At 38.1% G+C, this 13,195-nt stretch overlaps 2 long non-coding RNA genes across 2 annotated transcripts in view; both read right to left on the reverse strand.

The window, feature by feature from the left end:
- Positions 1-1,932: 1,932 nt before the first annotated feature.
- LOC138757648 (uncharacterized) lies at positions 1,933-6,972 on the reverse strand. The gene is made up of 4 exons (XR_011353785.1): positions 6,871-6,972; positions 6,605-6,785; positions 4,436-4,596; positions 1,933-2,171 (listed from the first exon to the last, which is right to left on the reverse strand). It is a non-coding gene; the product is annotated as an uncharacterized lncRNA (long non-coding RNA).
- A 733-nt stretch (positions 6,973-7,705) lies between these two features.
- LOC138757647 (uncharacterized) overlaps positions 7,706-13,195 on the reverse strand; it is a 122,221-nt gene continuing 116,731 nt past the window's right edge. The window contains exons 2-3 of the long non-coding RNA XR_011353784.1: positions 8,163-8,280; positions 7,706-7,995 (exon numbers count right to left, since the gene is read on the reverse strand). This is a non-coding gene — a long non-coding RNA (uncharacterized lncRNA). The remainder of the gene's footprint in view (positions 7,996-8,162; positions 8,281-13,195) is intronic.

A 13,195-nucleotide genomic window follows, 5' to 3' on the forward strand; every position in this document is an offset into this window, starting at 1 on the left:
TTTACTGATAGGACAATCTTTATAAAAGTCACAAGCTCTGTTGTACATTCTGGTTTCCTTTTCTCTGGCAGATCTCTATTCCTGTTTTCCAGATTTAAAAAAAAGTTTAAGTACCCCACCAACTGATTTTGGTGCCATAAGTAATTTCATTGTAATGTAGGTCAGGCAGCATCTATAAAAGTAAAGGATATCTAAACTTTTGAGCCTGACTCCATCATTAAGGTATGAGCAAAAAGCAGGCAGGTGCCTGAAAAAAAGGGTGGTGGTGGTGGAGGGGGTGGGGGGGAGGTGAGGAGGAGAGGAATGAGCAGCACAGGCTGAAAGGTAAGAGGTCATAGGTGGATATCAGTGAGGGGAGAAGAGAAAAAAGCTGAAAAGTGATAGGATGGGGAGGGGAAACCCCTAGAAGTTTCCAGCAGGTTTCTGGCCTGCCAGTTTGGGACCCACAACCCTGCACCCCCATCCTCAATTTTTTTCTCTTCTGCCTTCCCACTAATATCCACCTATGACCTCTTAGCCTGTGCACCCCTTCTCCCCTTACTCTTTTCTTCAGACACCTGCTTGCTTTTTGCTCCTACCTTGATGCTGGGGTCCAGCCCATAACATTGGATATCCTTTACTTCCTATGGATGATCTGTGACCTGCTGAGTTTGTCCAGCACTTTGCGTAGTACACTATATCCCCTGCATCTGGAGACTTAACTGTTAAAAAGTAATGTCACCATGCTGCTTCTGTACAGAGAAAACTTTATCAAAGTTTGAATATCTGGATAAATTTAAATGTAATTCTTTTCTACTAAATTTTTGTCATTTTCTATTGTCCTTGGCATTTTAGATTGATTTATTTTATCAAAATCTACTATGTCCTTTTCACCAAGCCTAGGACATAAAGTTTAAGTAATTTTATGCAGGAATCATTTCCCAAATAGCAAAATGGACCATGATTGAAATACATAGCAGTTCATCTATGTGGAGAGCAAAACCATTAATGTTTGAAGTCTATGACTTCTTATCAGAAGTGAGAAAAGTTTGGAAACTTGTACATTCTGTATTTCAGGGAGGGAGCAGGCTAAAAGCAAGTATGGGACTGTCTGCGATGGAGTGGACACCAAAAGAGACATTCAAGTGATGGAAGTGGTGCAGGCTCAGAGGGTGTGTTGAAAGTCATTAATTGCAGAGAAATGGAGGGAAATTAAAGCTGGAACTATGAGATATGGAGTATGGCAGTTGCTGGAAATCTAGAATAAATGTGACTACTAGAAGGACTCTGCAGTTCAAATAGTGTCTATGAAAACATTAGAAATGGAGTTAAATTTACAGGTTGATGAGGTTGCATCAGAAATGGCCATTTTGAAGCCTAAGGGCTACAGTGTTACCAGTCCAAAAATGAGCTTCATTCCTTAAGCTTGAACTGTCCCATTGAAACTGAATGTAAAAGGCACAAGATGTGTGGGTTTGATGAAGAATTAAAGTGACAATCTTGCAGAATGAAGAGAGGTGTGCCAAAATGCAGATACCCAATCCGTAGTGCACTAAACTGGAAGAAATGCAATGAATTGCTGCTGCATCAGGAAGGAGTGTTCGCATTTTGAATGGTCAGAAAGGAATAAATCAAAGGACAAGTGTCACATCTCCTGCATGTGCTTAAGAATATGCTGAGAGTAAATGAATGACTGAGTAAGTAAGTGATAGAGATAGAAGAATGAATCGGAGAGAGAAGAGAGAATGGTCCCAACAGATGTTGGCCATGAAGTAATGCTTTGCACTGATTCATTAACCAATGGAGAAGTTATTGGCGGGAACGTTTCTTCAGATTTGGATACTTAGGTTAGTCAAAAAGGGCATTGACAAAGTAATTTGTTTAATGTGGTCTTATCAAGTTGCTGATCGGAGGAACTTGCATGACATCTCATCACATTCCAAAAGAGGCTAGCTCAGCTTCAACAGCTATGATCTGTATTAGTTTTTATATCTCTCACCTTAATTAATTAACTGCCGTTTCTAAATTTAGGCATAATATTGTTCCACTTGCATCACTCTTGAAGAGGAAGAATCATTCATCTCTTTAAGATGGCACCTTACCATTATTTTTCATCTCAGGATTTTTTGCATCCACTTCAACAGCAATCTGTCTTTATCATTAAATTAATTATGTTCCTCCATGTTGGCGATCTACACAGATGCAAGGGATGCATGAATTTTACCTAAGACATCAAATCTCATTTTTCTTTGAAATGGCATTGATTGTTACTGTAATCAAGTTTTGGAAAGCTCAGGCTTCTAAAAGGAAATCCAGCCTAATATCTATTCGCACAGGTAAATTTTCTCCTTTCACATTAAAGCCCATTACATTTGTTTCATATGGTGAATTACAGTTAAAGAATGAAAACATTTTGAAGTTGTGTATTTAAGAATTCCATAGTCTATCCTCTGAATATCTCTATAAAATCCTTTTTTTAAACTGACCTTTATTTATTTGTGTCATAAAATGTGTATACAAGAGAAAGGCACAGGAAAGGAGAGTTGATAGTACTGTAAAACCCCTGGGATCTGGCACCTATGGGGATTGGTAGATGCCTGATAAGTGTTATTCCCGGTTACTTGAGACTTACACTTACAGTGTCTAATTAATAGTCCTGCATTCAGAGTAAACAGTTTGAAAGACAAAAATACTCTACTGTACTTACACTGAACAAACTTCACTTGCATGAATATATAAATCTTAAAGCATTTTACGTTATTTTCAGTCACATTTAACTGTCACTGCATCTGCAGGCTCCTCCCCCTCCACAGAGCAGCCCAAAAGGTTCACAATAACATAGTAGATAATTAACCTCCACTCCCAACCATCCCACCCCCCTCCAGTTTACAGATAAAGCCTCTGACTGAGACAACTTTCACTAAGCAGGAATAATGAAAAACTTTCATAAAGTCACCCCAACAGTGAGCAGCATCAAGCAGCTCTTCATCCAGGGTGATGCCATTGGTGTTTCACACAACTTTATTCAAACAGTTGCTACGAGCAAAGCATGACCAGAGCACACTGCTAGCGGCATATTTGCTCACATCTTATGTGTTAGTTCAGAGCACATTTATCTATACAATTTTAAACTTGTATATATTTTTTTACCTATTATTTTTTGCTTGAATTCTGAACAACATGGGTTTTTCTGTAATTTGAGAACTTTTGAATCACTCCATTAAATAAAATTGAATTTCTTTTTAAAAATCGACAGAAAGCTCTTTGAGTCATTTTGAAGTTATCATGGTTAACGTGTTCTGGATGAGCAGATCTTCATTTAATTGCAAATATAATTCAACTGAAAATGTTCATCCAGCCTTCGAAAGCTTCATAATTTTTGAACAATGAATGCAATCTTACTCAAATTTGTATATTACCTCCATTAGAAAAAGAAATCTGTACAGTGGCATCAAGATTCAGAGTGTCATTTGCCAACTAATCTGTGTAGAAATCTGGGATACTTTGGGAATAGCATCCAAATGGCTGTGTTTTGAGTTTTTTAAAGGATAGTTGGTTAATAAAGCCTGCGAGAAATTGGGTCACACTTCAGAAGGGAAGTAGTTAACTTAATTGAGTCAAAAAATACATTTTGACTATACTTCAAATTCTTGATTAATCAAGTATGTCTGAAGTAATTATATGATTCTTGAAAGAATGCATGAGAATTTCGGCTTATCAGAAGCTATAGCTTAATATTTTGAACATGTGATCCTCTTTAATGCTTATATAACAGGAAAGTTCTGATCGCAGCATAATTGACAAGAAAGTTTGATAAGATGAATCTTTTTTATGGGTGATTTCTGGATTGTATTTGTGTTAAATTATGCGGATTTAATGTTGTATTAATTTTGAATTTTTATTACTTCCAAAACAGTTCAGTTTAGAAGGTAATTTAGATTGGTGCCTGGAAAAAAATTCTATGTATATAGAGGATGCAACTTCTGTGCATTATAATAATTAGTACAGTGCAACTCTGATTATCCAAAATGGTTGGGACTGGGCCTATGTCGGATAAATGGTTTTATCAGAGAACTGGTCATTTCTTTAAAAACAGCCCAGTAGCAGCAACAAATCACTTGTAACACTGTTTAAACAAACACAAACAACAAGGGAAGGCTTTTTAAGTATTAAAATAATGTTTAAATCTCAGAAAAAAATGCTGGCTGCCACTGACCATTAAAACCTCCCCACCAGACCCCAGTCCTGCCTGGGAGCTCGAATGCCCCACTCCTACCCGGGAGCCCGACGTTCCTGCTGCTGCCAGGAGGCCACTCTCCTTGATGTCGCTGGAACAAAGAATTCTTCCGACCACTTGCATCAGAGAGACAGTGACATGCAGGTTTGAGAGGGAGAGTTAGAAAAGTCAGTAGAGGAAGGTAAAGAAGAAATGGAAAGAGATGGGGTAGGGAGTTACCTGAAACGAGGACAATCGTTGCTCTAATTTCAGGTTGGGTGATTTTTTTTCAACCTGTGAGGTCAGTTTGTCTTCAAAGAAAATTCAGATAAATGAGGATTTTGGAGAATCTGATTTCGGATAATCGGAGTTGTACTGGACAACCTTTTTTTTCCAAAATCCTGAAAAAATAATTGGGGATTATGATAGACAACTTCAAGCCAAACACAGAGATTATTTCAGATTTGCTGTATCATGTAAAAGTTGGAGAAATATTAAATTAACTTATTGAATTTTGCATAATATTGCTGACATATTGTGTTAGTCAACTGACCTAAAAATGTTTTTCCACTGGTTTTTGATTGTATTCAGCCCTGATGCCTCTTGTGATAGTGTCCAACATTCCAGTTGCCCTGATATGACATTTCTATGGTCGCCATGTCCTGGTGAGACCTTTCACCATGTTCGTCACTGAGTGTACCAGGATCAGCAGGGAAGAAGTCCAAGTGTGAATGCAGAAAACAAATTTTCCACTTCATTTTTTGTCGGCTTGAAGTAGACTTAAAATGTCAGGAAATCACAAAAGTAGGTTATATTTAAAAAATGGTACATGGTAGGAAAATTTGAAGGTGATTTTCATGATCCGCAGTACAAACTCCATAAAATACTCCCAAAAGTGTTCAGGAAGATCATTTTTTGTTGTTCAGTGCTATGAGCTCTTTACAACTGTGGGTTTTGCAAAGAAGAATCATTTAAATCCATGATTTTTGAATGTCTTTAAATAGATTTACTTATCAAATATTATATTTGAATAAATCACAATCACATTTTATGTATGTTGTTTAAAGTAATTCCATTTTATGTAACTTTTTTTTCAGAAATACACAAATGTAATTTCAATTATTCATTCTTCAGGTTATGAGCATTTGAGGACTTCAGTAATCAAAAAAAAGGTTACTGGCTTTGTCACTATTGCACTAAAGCCATTAACTTTACAAAGATGTCAAGAAATAAGATTTAAAAGTAAACTCTGAATTGAATTAGAATTTATTGTCATGACCATGACATGAAAATCATGGTGATACAGCACTTTTACAGGTGCCAATACTGAAGGTGTTAATAATTCCATATATTAAAAAAAAGTGCAAAAAGAAGAGAAAGGGAGGTAGTTGTCTGTGGGTCATTGTCCATTCAGAAATCTGATGGCAGGGGAAGAAGCTGTTTTTTGTGCCGTTGAGTGTCTTCAGGGTCCTGTACCTCCTTCCTAATGGTAGCACTGTAAAGAGGGCATGGCCTAGGTGGTGAGGGTCCTTAAGGATAAAGTCTGCTTCCTTAAGACACCACCTCTTATAGATGTCCACAATGGAATAAAGATTGATGCCCATGTTGGCACTGGCTGATTTCACAACTCTGAAGTTTTTTTCTGTCGTCTGAATTGGCACCTCCATACCCAACAGTGAATCAACTAATCAGAATGCTCTCCATGGTACACCTGTTGGGCGGCACAGCTGGTGTAACAATTAGTGCAACACCTCTACAGCACCAGTGATCGGGATTGGGTTTGAATCCCTCTCTGTCTATGAGGAGTATGTATATTCTCCCCTTGTCTGCGTAGGTTTTCTCCAAAGGCTCCAGTTTTCTCCCACTGTTCAAAACCTACTGGGGGTGTAGGTTAATTGGATGCAAATAGGGCAGTACCAACTCATGGGCCAAAATGTTACTGTAAGAAAATATACATGTATATGCACAGTACAACTCCGATTATCCAAAATTGGATTCTCCAAAATCCTCAATTATCTAAAATTTTTTCAGTACCAAACTGTCTAGGGACCTCGGGCTCCCAGTGCCTGCAGCAGTAGACCTTGGGCTCCTGGCGTCAGCAGCAACGGACCTCAGGCACCTGGCGCCGACAGCAGCAGACCTCGGTGGGGAGGTGTTGGTGATCAGTGGTGGCCATTTTTTTTTGGTGAGAATTAAATGCTTAATGCTTATTTTAATGCTTAAAAAGCGCTTCCCTTGTTTGTTGTTTAAACACATTTACTGTTGCTACTAGGCTGTTTTTAAAAAATGGCCAGTACTCCAAAAAACCCATTTATCCAAAATGGGCCTGGTCCTGACCATTTTGGATAATTGGAGTTGTACTGTATGTATATATATTTTTTTAAATTGTAAGAGTATTTGATGACATACCAAATCTCCTTAAACTCCTCTCAAAGTATAGCCACCGGTGAGCCTTCTTCGTGATTGCATTGACATGGAGCCCCAGGACTGATCTTCAGAGATGTTGACACCCAGGAATTTGTAGTTCTTAACTCTTTACACCACTGATCTTTCAAAGAGGATTGGTTCGTTTTCTCCGGATGTCCCTCTCCTGAAGACCACAATCAGTTCCTTAGTTTTGCTAACAGTGAGTGCAAAATTATTGTTACACCACTCAACTAGATGATCTATCTTACTTCTGTACGCTTCCTCATCGCCATTCGTGATTCTGCTGATGACCATGGTGGCATCAGCAAATTTGCAGATGGCATTTGATTTGTGCCTAGAGAAGTTTTTCTTAGTCTGAAAAGATACATTTGTATTGTATATTATCAAAAATACTGTGGAAGTGATATGTATGGGGGAAAAAAAACAAAGAATGTTGGAATTATTTCAGTCAATTAAGATCTGTTAATGCAATTGATCTTTATATATGAATGACCTTTCATCAGAGCTGGAAACGTTTTTTGCCTTTTAATCTCTGACATTCAATATGATCACCAACCATCATATCTACCCATTCTCATACTTCTGGTCTCCATTCTCAATGTATTTTTTTAGCTCCTTCAGTTCTAATTAAAGCTCATTTACAGTAACATTCACTGCACCTCTGTTGTTTGCTGCCTGAGTTTCTGGATATTTATGGCATTTTTGGTTTTTTTACGTCATTTACATCACTGGGGTTTTCATTCAGGTACATAATTTGTGTACCTTGCAATGATGAAAACTATACATTGATTCATACTCAGTAAATTTTAAGTTTCCAAAATATTTACCACACAGAAGGTCATTCATTTTACATTATTAATATAAGAACAAAATATTTAAGAAACTATCCATGAATATAGATGTCCGTGCAATATTTCTCTACTTGTGACTGTTGTATAATGAGGTAACTACCCTTTTTCTAAACAAGGTCTCCAATAAATCTCTGAAACTATGGTCAACTATCATTTGAGTTTCTTTAAATCTAATATTTAGTTCTTAATACAGTAAAATCCCTGTTATCTGGAATTCAAGCAACTGGCAAAAAATAAGGCAGAAAATAAATGGTAATAAATCCAAAAGTTTAAAATTGGTTCCATCCCGTCGGTGAGTTTGCTAATCATCCCACACACAGTCTCAAACAACCAGAAAATTCACGTACCCAGTATGTTCCATTCTCCATAGGTGCCAGATAACGGGGGATTTACTGTACATGGGTCACTTTCAATTACAGTCATTAAAGATGAATGTTAAAACCCCTTATTTTTTTGAAAAGCTTCAATGCAGAGAATAGGTCAGGCGACAATTATTTTGATGCCAAGGTAGAAATTTTTCTTCTGTTGTTGGAGATAAATGCACAATTTTAAGGACATTAAAATCAATTAAGCAGAAATCAAAGCATAATCTCACTACATCTTATTTTATCAGTGATATTCCAAATAATTGCTTCGTTTGGTTAGCATTAATTCAAGTGTGCAAATAGATTGTGCAATGATTACAATACCTTTTTCTAGTTGGCGTTTTGCCAGATGCTTCAACTTCCAAGATAACTTTGTAATGCAGTAGAAGTTCAAAAATCCAGACAGCTCGGGGATTGGGTCGGTCCGGATTCTCGGGCAGTACTTTTAAAATTCAAATTTAAGGAGGAATAAAGAAGAGATGAACAAGTAAATTTTGAGAGTTTATTCATCAGCAAATTCAGTATGCTTCATTGATCAAAACAAACAGTTTAAAGAAAAATTAAAATGCCGCTGTGCATCTGTGGCACTTATGCATGCACGCACGTACACAATAGCCTGCTAAAGTTAAAAAGTTTGAGAGTGCAGATTCTAGGGTGCTCTGGATTTCTGGCATCTACATTTTTGGACTTCTACTGTATAGAGGTAAAAACGATGTCGTTGTATTATTAGTTATAATGCATTCACTAAAAAAAAATCTCATCTGTAGTGTTGCAATTATTTTCATTTTGTAGTGGGTTGTTATTGCTAAAGTATGTTTTTTCTCCATAATGCACTTTATATATCCTTTAAAAAAAAGGCATCTAAGGATGTTACTGGAGAAAAAGATCAGGCTAATAGTCAATAACGAATCATTTATTGTTTTGCATTATTTTCTTGAACATTGACTTGATGCTTGTATGAAGGGGAGGGTTCTATTCAAATGAATAAACTATATGCATCAGCCTATTGTTACAAATCAAGTTCTGCTGTGTTCATGTGTACTAGGAAGGGTGATACAACTGAAAGATTTAAATAAAAATGAGTGGGCTCTAATAAATTTTAATTGTTCAGTTTTCATAACCATCATATGTTTGTCTTATTTTTTAATATATTAGAAGTAATTTCCTGTTAATTCTCATTCACTTATCACACAAGTTAAGAATTTAAAGATTAATTTTTTTTAAGTTCAGAGATACAGCATATTAATAGGCCCTTCCGGTCCACAAGCCCACACTGCCCAATTACACCCATATGATCAATTTAGCTACTAACCCATCTGTGTTTGGAATGCGAGAAAAAATTAGAGCACCTGGAGGAAACCCATGTGGTCACAGGGAGAATGTACAAATTCCTTACAGACAACACCATATTTGATTCTGGGTTATTGTTGTTGTAATAGCAATAAAGTCCATAGGGAGCAGAAAGAGGCTATTCAGCCCATCAAATCCACCCCGCCATTTAATCATGAGCTAATCCATTTTCTCACTCAGTCCCACTGCCTGGCCTTCTCCCCGTAACCTTTGATGCCCAGGCTAATCAAGAACCTATCTATCTCTTGTCTTTTATACACCCGATAACTGCCTGTGGCAACAAATTATATAGATTTACCACCCTCTGGCTGAAGAAATTCCAACACAATTCTAAGCATCGCCCTGCAATCCTGAAGTTGTGCCCTTTTGTCTGAGATTCTCCCACCATGGCAAGCAACTTTTCTACATCTACTCTGTCCCCGTCTTTCAACATTCGAAATGTGCTAACTGATATGCTATTCACACCACCCATGTGGAACATTTTTTGGGATACTTTCCATCTTCTACAGCTGATAAAGTACAATAAAAATTCTCTGGTTTTAATTTTTTTAAATTTAGACATACAGCATGGTAACATACCATTTCAGCCCACGTCCGCGCCACCAAATTTATACCCAATTAACCTACACCCCTGGAATGTTTCAAACGGTGGGAAAAAACCAAAGGCTTTGAGAAAAACCCACGCAGATACGAAGAGAATGTACAAAATCCTTACAGATAGCATGGGATTCGAACCCAAGTCTTGATCGCTGGTGCTTTAAAACTGTTGCGCTCACCACTACACCAACCGTGACATCCAAAGGTTTTCCAATATTTACTGGCAAGTAATTTTTTTTTAACTTGTATTGCATTTTCTGATTGTCATTGCAAAACGTTCTGGCACAGATTTCTAGTAATCAAAATATCCAGAGGAAGCAGTTTCTGGTTATCAGATCCAGGAATTGATAATGTAGAATTGATTAATAGTTCATCTTTGGAAGAGAATTACCAAGGTCAAGTTTATTATAATCTCTACTTGCATCGAAACGGCATTTCTCTGGGCCATGGTGCATTCACATACCCAATACAAAGTACATGATAATCACATACATACATAAACATATAATTTAAAAATATATATAAATATTTTGGGATGATTTACTCAGTTACAGGATACTGTTCATCAATCTCACAGCCTGCAGGAAGATGCTATTTTGTCCTACCTCCTTGATAATAATGGATCACTGTGTACTGGATGAAAGGGTTTTCTATAATTATTTGAGCCCTATTGAAGCAACACTCCCGTAAATGTCATTAATAGAGGAAAATGAGACTTCAGTGATCCTCTTGGGCATCTTGATGATCCTTTGTATTGACTTCTGGCCCAATGTTTTGCAGCTGCCATAGCACACAATGACGCAGCCAGACCAAACACTCTCAATTGCTCACCTATAAAGAGTGGTCAAGATAGGGGTGGGGGGGGGGGGGGGGGTTGGTAGCCTTGCCTTCCTTAACCTCAGGAAGTATAGACACTGCTGTGCCTTCCTGACTAATGAGGTGGTGTTGTGAGTGCAGAATAGGTCATCCTTTACATCCATGCCAAGGAACTTTGTGCTCTCCACTCTCTCCATGACAGAACAATTGATGTGTAGGGGAGAATGGTTGATCTTCATTCTCCTGAAGTTCAGAGTCGTCTCCTTTGTCTTGTCCACGTTGAGACTCCGATTGTTATTCTGGCACCATTTTGCAAGCCTTCCCACCTCCCCTCTGTAAGACGAATCATCATTGTTGCCGATGAAGTAAAACACTGTTGTATTATCTGCCTACTTGATGATTCTGTTAGAACTGAAGCTGGCAGTGTAGACATGAATCAGCAGAATGAACAGTCGCAGATTTTAGTAGAGTGGGGTATTGAATCCCAGCAAGGACAGTTTATCCACCAACCTTTGAAATACGATTGTGCTGAAAGCCAAGTAGAAGTCAATGAACGACAGTGTGGAATATGAGGCATTCTTATGGTGGATCAGGACGGAGTGGAGGGTCAAAGCTATTGCATCATATGTAGATTGGTTTGCATGGTAGGAAAACTGGAACGAGTCCAATGTTGCTGGATGGTAAACATTAGCAGTCACTGAAAGCCCTACATGATCATAGTGGTTCGGTGCCACTGGATGGTAGTTATTTAGTCCAGTTACTGTCACTCTCTTAAGCATCATTGCCCCCACCTCCTCTCTTTACTTTCATTAGTATCTGCGACCTGTCGCCCAACTCACATGTAATAAACCCCTTACGAAAAATGGCCAAACGAAAGACAGAAAACAGGACCTTTCAAGACAGGTGGGAGGCAGACTATATGTTCATCATTTTAAAAGACAAACCTGTTTGTCATTGAAGCAAGTTGTTATTTTTTTGACTTGTTGGCTTGTGAAAAAAAATACATTTAAAAGGAACTTAAAGGCTATAGAGAAATATTATTTATTGAATATTTTATTTCTCATTTGTTAATGCTTCTTCTGGAAAGAGTTTAACCAAAACTATTATTGAACATTTATTTTAATCAGAAAAAGTTTAACATTACATATGTTGAAAGAAGAGAAAACATGCAGATGTTGTTGAAAATTTTCAATCAATATTTAGTTTGGCCCACGACTTAGTCCCAGTTTTTAATTTTGGCCTCTGTGAATTTGAGTTTGACACCCCTGGTCTAGAGGGAGTATAGTAGGGGACTGAATGCACATCCTTGGGGAGTTCTGGTGTTGAGTGGGATTGTGAAGATGTCATTACCCATCTTCACTAATTGCAGTCTGTTTGGAAGTCAAGGATATCGTTGCAGAGGAATTTCTGAAGCTTAGGTTACAATCACGAGATATAGGAGGAGAAGTAGGCCCAGTAGCCCATTGAGTCTGCTCCGCCATTCGAATCATGAGCTGATCCATCCTTCTACTCAGCCCCATTTCCTGGCTTTCTTCCCATAATCCTTGATGCCTTGACTAATTAATTACCTGTCAATCTCTGTCTTAAATACACCCAACAACCTCACTTCCACAGCCACCCGTGGCAATGAGCTCCACATTCACGACCTTCTGACTAAAGAAATATTTCTGCTTCTCTCTTAAATTGATACCACCCTTCTATCCTGAAGTTATGCCTTCTTGTCCTAGAATTCCCCACTTAGGGAAACATCCTTGCCACATCTACTCTGTTCAGGCCTATCAGCATTCAAAATGCCTCTATAAGGTACTCCCTCATCCTTCTGTACTCCAACGAGCACAGTCCAAGAGCTGACAATTGTGTTTCATATGCTAACCCTTTCATTCCTGGTATCATTCAAGTAAATCTTCTCTGAACCTTCTCCAATGCCAGCACATCTTTTCTCAAATAAGGCTCCCAAACTGTACACAGTACTCCAAGTGAGGTTTCACCAATGCTTTATAGAGTCTCAACATTACATCCCTGCTCTTGTATGATATCCCTCCAGAAATTAATGCCATCGTTGCATTTGCTTTCCTCACCACCGACTCAACCTGAAGGTCAATCTTTAGGGTATCTTGCACGATGACTCCCAAGTCCCTTTGCACCTTGGAATTTTGTATTTTCTTCCCATCTAAATAATAGTCTGCTCATCTAATTCTTCTACCAAAGGGCATGACTGTACACTTTCTAGCATTATGTTTTATCTGCCACCTCTTTCTTATTCACCTAATCTATCCAATTCTCTCTTCAACCTTTCTGCAACCTCAGTACAGATTGAACTTCTTTAATCCAGCAACATTGGGATCAGGCCATTACCGGTCCACAGAAAATGCCGGAAAATAGAAAATGCACAGAAAATAGCTGTCAAAGGTGTGGTAGGTGCCTCAATCAGACCCATTTTCTGAGCCAAAAGGTTCAAATATATCACAAATCAAATCCCAGTTACTGTAGCAGTTAGCACAACGCCTTTACAGTGCCAGCAATCAGGACTGCTGTTTAAATCCCATGCGTCTGTAAGGAGTTTCCACTAACGGCAACAGATACAACCTTTACAG

Source organism: Narcine bancroftii, chromosome 3 (assembly GCF_036971445.1).
Source record: "Narcine bancroftii isolate sNarBan1 chromosome 3, sNarBan1.hap1, whole genome shotgun sequence".
In the NCBI taxonomy this organism is placed as follows: Eukaryota; Metazoa; Chordata; class Chondrichthyes; order Torpediniformes; family Narcinidae; genus Narcine; species Narcine bancroftii.